Below are 5,703 nucleotides of genomic sequence, written 5' to 3'. Positions count from 1 at the left end.
GTGCTCCAAAGCCCTTGGAGGTGTTTAAACCAGCCAATGGGAACTCCGCTTGCCCTGCTCTCCTTTCCTTCCCACAGAAACCACAATCCAGGCTCTCCTCACACCCCATTCCCTGGGCCTCCTGCAGCCCTGGTGCTCCCGGTGCCCCTTGGCATGGCGAGCCCCCCTCGTGGGATCTGTGAGCGCCACAAGCTATCTTCTTAGCGGCGACCACCTCCTGATCTGTTGTCCTCGCCATAACCGGGAAAAAATAAAGGCCTACACTTTAAAGCAGAGACACCTCCCTCACCACCCCTCCCCCAGCCCCTTTAAGAACCAGCAGCTGCCTTGGGACTAGCGGCCGTTCAGAACAGTCAGGGCCCTCGTCTGTCCCCTCCCTCCTGCTGGGCGTCAGGTGCGGCACTGGGCCCTCGGAACAAGAAATGGTGGGTCGCCGCCCTCACAGGTGCCACGGGGGCCATGGGTAATGAGCGTGGAAGCAAAGAACACAGCAGGAGCCAGGGCGGCACACGTGGCTGGGAGGTCGTGGAGCAGCGGGGCCACTAGGCGTCCGCGTTCTGGTCGCAGCTCTGCGGTGCCCTGCTGTGTGTGACCTCGTCACCTGACCTCTGCCAGCACCTATTTCCTCGTCCACCAAGGTGGGTGCTGGCGATGCAGGGCCGAGGACCGAACACGTGCGTGGGGAGTGCTCAGCCCACGGTGCCAGCGCAGAGCAGGTGGCTCAGCCGGGCCCCACCTGAGGCGGAGCCAGCGGCCCCTGGGGTCCGTACCTGGAGCTGCCTCCCAGTTCTCGGTCTCCACCTGGGGAGAAGCAGCATGGGAACGGGGCACTGAGGGGCCTTTGGTGTCCATTGCCACAGGTCTAGAGGTAACCCTGACCCATGTCTCCATAACCCTCACGGCCAACGCCTGCCCCTGCCCAAGAATGAAGGGCTCTTGTGACTCAGGAGAAACCTGCCAACACGACCTTCGGATCTGAAGCATATATATATCTCCTATATAATAAAAGAGAAACATGCAAATTAACCATCATTCTGTCACTCCACCACACCCACCAGCCAATCAGAGCGACTATGCAAATTAACCCAACAAAGATGGCGGTTAATTTGCATATGCAGGCATGGAGCAACGACTGAAGATGGCGGTAGCCACGGAGCTGGAGCGAGCAGGAGGCTTGGGTTGCTCCTGGCGACGGAGGAAGCCAAGCTTCCCGCCGGCCCTGGACTCCGCTCAAGGGGGAGCTGGAAAAAAAAAGGAGGGAGCAGCGGAGCGGAGAAGCCAAGCCTCGCTGCTGCGGCCAGACCAAAGGCCTGGGTCCTGGGTGCCGGAGGAAAACTGGTGCCGGCAGCCAGGGGAAGGAAGGCCTATTGCGTGAATCTTCGTGCAATGGGCCACTAGTGTGTGTGTGTGTGTATATATATATATATATATATACACACACACACACTAACATATTTTATATGTTTATTGATTTCAGAGCGGAAGGGAGGAGGGAGCGAGAAGATAGAAAACATCAATGATGAGAGAGAATCATTGATCGCTGCCTCCTGCATTCCCCCTACTGGGGATTGAGCCCGCAACTCGGGCATGTGCCCTGACGGGGAATCAAATGGTAACCTCCAGGTTCATAGGTCGACACTCAACCACTGAGCCGCGCTGACTGGGCAGAATCACATATTTTTATGAGAGAGGAGGACGCCTTTAGCCCTCAGCAGTCAGCACAGCTCCTAGGACACAGCAAGCACTCAGAACATCAGCTCTGACCACCACCCTTGTGACTGTTGTTTATCCTGAAACCCGCGGGGAACATGGTGGAGGGAGAGGGCCAGACAAGCGGGCGGCAGACGGCAGCCTTTCCTCCCTGGAGGACTTGGAAATGCCCTGGGCGACGCTGCTTAGCCGGACTCACACCCAGCAGAGGTGCCCAGACACCCAGCCCCAGCACCCCTCACTGGCTCGAGCAGAAGCAGGGGGTGGATGCCTTGCTCGTGCTCTGATTAGAATCCCCAGAGGGTGCTAGCCGGGCTCAGAAGCCACAGGGGAATGGGGCGCAGGGATGGGGCTGCTCAGGAAGAGCCCAGAGGCGGCTTGGCCCCAGCCTGGCTGGGGCGGGAGCAGTTCTGATGGCTTCCAGGAAGAAATGATGTCGAAACCCAGAGGGTATTAGTAATAATGACATTATTAAATATTTATTAGCTGCAAGGCGCTGTCTACGCTCTTCACACCCATTTTCCCATTTAATCTGAAGTCAATCCGAAAGGATCCAGAGATGCGCCCACGTTCCCACAGCTGGGAAGTGGCGGAGTCGCTGAGCCAGCTCCAGATCGGAGCAGACTGGTCCCAGACCCTGTGTGTGCTAACCAGACAGCAGGAGGGGTGGGAGGAGGGATCAGGAGTTCCTGGCAGACAGAATAGCTCATGGGTTCAGTAGATGGAGCTTTAAAAAAAAAACACTTTAATCCTCATTCAGAGCCTCACTTTCTTCATCTGTAAAATGGGAATAATTCATCACCACATTGAGGGTGGCTGGGAAGACGAGCCAAAGTTTGTAAACTAACCGTGACTACTGCTTAGAAACTGTCACCATCCAGCAGCGAGGGCAGACGAAAGGCGAGGACCAGCTGTCTTGGAAACGTTGCCTAGTGACCTGTTATCGGGGGTGATTTCATTTTCCCTCCGCCTGTTGGTGTCCCGTCAGTGCTGCATGACAGACTGGCTTGTCCGGGTTCTGACAGCGGCAGCTTATAAAACCCATAGCCAACAGGATGACAGAGTTCCCTGCCAATAGCCGCCCGGGCACACACACACCCTCACGTCCAAGCCAGCACGGACACGGCTGTCAGGGGACAGAGGAGGACAGACGTGACAGACATTGAGCACCTCTGGGTGTGTCCAAGATTTCACGCTAGATCAGCCCTTCCCAACACGCATTCCATCGAAAGGAAGGGAGTGGGAGGGTCCTGCAGCCAAATGATCTCAGGACGCGCTGGGTCAGACACGGAACACGCTGCTCTGGCCGGCGATGTGCTGGGAACCACCGGAGGAGCGCCCGGAGCAGCCCTGACAGCACAACGGTAGCCTCACGCCGGGCGGCTAGCGCTAAGTGCGTAACGTTTGAGATATTGACACATTCGGGATAGCGAGGAGCAGCTGCTATCGCCGTTTCTCAGGCTCAGGCGTTTAGCAATGGCTCAGCTGGGCTGTGCTGGGTTGGGTGTCCCTTAGGTTCCGTGATGCTGTCGGCCAGAGCTGCTCCCTTTAAGGGCTGGCCGGAGGCTCTGCTTCTGCCCTCGCTCTCGTGACTATTGGCTGGAGGCCTCAGCTCTCACCACGTGGGCCGGCCACGGGGCTGCTGGCGGGTCCTCATGACATGGCAGCCGGCTTCGCCCAGAGCACGCGACCCGAGAGAGAGCACCAGGCAGGGCCCCCTATGTCTTCGGTGATCTAGCCTTGGAAGTGGCACGACATCCTTCTGCGACATGCCATCCTCGCCACGGAGGAACCCAGGGTGGGTCGGAACTCATCCTGAGGCCAGGGAGCTGGGTGTGAGGACTCCCACCCCGACACGCGTGGGCTCGGTCTACCCTAGACTTGGGGAACATTGAACCCCATCAGCAAGCGCTTCAACCCTGTGAGCAAAGTGGCTCAGGGGCCCCAGGGCAGTCCTGCGAAAAGAGTCACAGGTGCAAAACCCTAGAAACAAGACGCTCAGAAGCCAGGAAGGCGCACAGGGACCCGAGGGGCCCACGCAGTGTCAGCTGCCCCTGGAATCGTGGGTCATGGGAAGTGACTCAGTGACGGGATCAGGGGACCAGTGAGGCCGCCCACCCATTCGAGGGAAACACACGCAGCCGTGAACCTTCAGGCCCCCGAAGACCATGTTTTGTCACAGGAACAGCACATGGGAAAGCCGGCCTCACATCGTCAGTCTGTAGGACGCCCGTTTAAAAGAAACCCAAATGTGCATTTAGGTTTTAGTTGCTTTAAGACGTCACTGTTTTTTTCCTTTGTGCATTTTTGGGTGTTTCAACAATTCTGCATGGAGACTGTGTGTGCCTTTAAGAAGAGAGAAGTCAACCTAGTTGTTACATTTAAGAGTAGATGCTCTTGAGGGACACTCGATGGAATATATGACCGGGTGAAAATCGCAGTCCCCGCCAAAACACGGCATCTGTGTGGCTGTGCGGGGCCTGGCTGAGCACACGCACTGGGGCCTGGCTGCCCTGGTTTGAATTCTCCTCTATCGTTTATTAGCTGCCTGACCCTGGACACATTTCCTAACCTCTCTGGGCCTCGGGCTCCTTGGCAGTAACACAGGGGTGATGAAAGAGCCTTGCAGATTTGTGGTGAGGAATAAACAAGCTAAGATGTGTAAAATGCTTAGAGCAATTGCTGGCATATAAAAAGCATGTTGGCACTGAAGACCGACCTTCCCCCACCCGCCCTCATCCCTAATTAGACTGAAAGGCAAAGGTCCTGCTTTGTCCTTCCTCCTCTCCTTAAAGCTCTCCGGTCCCGCCTCCTGTTGCATCCCTTTGGGACCCTGCCAGGCGTAAGTGGGCGCTGATGAATTAACCAGGCTGCCCAATCCTATTCATTCCTGCTCAAGTCTTATCTCCCCGGGATGCCTGCCACCCCGTTTCAGAAGCCCCAGAGAGCCCTGCACAGGCCGGGGGGTGCACACCTGTGGCTTCTACCTGGTGGCGCCCGTGTCCCTTTCCTCTGGTCACAGCCCTCAGTCTCCTCACCACTATGTGCAGTTTCACTGGGAATTCCCATCAGAGGCCCTGTCCTTCCTTCTCCAACGGTGGGCGCCTGGCCCCGCTCAGCCGTCAGGGCCTCTCGCAGGGGCGTGTGAACCTTCCGTGGGACTCAGGACTCAGGATGGGGAGCAGCTGGGGCAGATGCGTCCCAGTGACAGTGCCCTGAAGAGATGCCATCGTCCTCACGCGTGGTCCCAGAGCAGCTCCTTCCCGCCCTCCCTGGGTCCAGTGCTCAGCCTTCCTTCCAATGATGTGAGCTATGCCCATCCGTCCCCTTCCACAGGTTGTGTATTCCTTTCACAAAGTACCCAGACAGACAGACACACACACACACACACACACACACACACACACACACAGAGGGGGCAGGTTCGGCAGCCTCTAAAGTGACATCTGAGTTCTTTTAATTTTTTTTTTTAATTTCAGAGAGGAAGGGAGAGGGAGAGGGAGCTAGAAACATCAATGATTCCCTAGCTGGTTTGGCTCAGTGGATAGGGCGTCGCCCTGTGAATTGAAGGGTCCCAGGTTCAATTTAGGGGGCATGCAGGAGGCAGCCGATCAATGATTCCCTCTCATCATAGATGTTTCTCTTTCTCTCTCCCTTCTTCTCTGAAATCAGTAAAAATATATATTTAAACAAAAAGAAACATCAAACACACACCTTTCCCCAGGAAAACCCAGTCCTGCCCCAGATGTCTCCCTCCCCCTCCCTGTCCAGGCACCGTCATACCCTCAGTGTCCTCTGCTCTCCTGTCTGTCTAGCCATTGTGACTCTCCAACATCCTTCATCTGTTTACCACTCAGCCCCTCCGACAGGCTCAGGAGCTGGTGGTATCCTCCCGATAGAAGGAAGCAGGGAAATCAGAGACGGGAAGCCACTGCCCCAGGTCACACAGGAAGAAGGAGCGAGACTGGGATTTGAACCCAGGTCTGTCTGAGC

This window comes from Myotis lucifugus, unplaced genomic scaffold, assembly GCF_000147115.1.
Source record: "Myotis lucifugus unplaced genomic scaffold, Myoluc2.0 scaffold_181, whole genome shotgun sequence".
In the NCBI taxonomy this organism is placed as follows: Eukaryota; Metazoa; Chordata; class Mammalia; order Chiroptera; family Vespertilionidae; genus Myotis; species Myotis lucifugus.
This window is presented reverse-complemented; position numbering follows the sequence as displayed.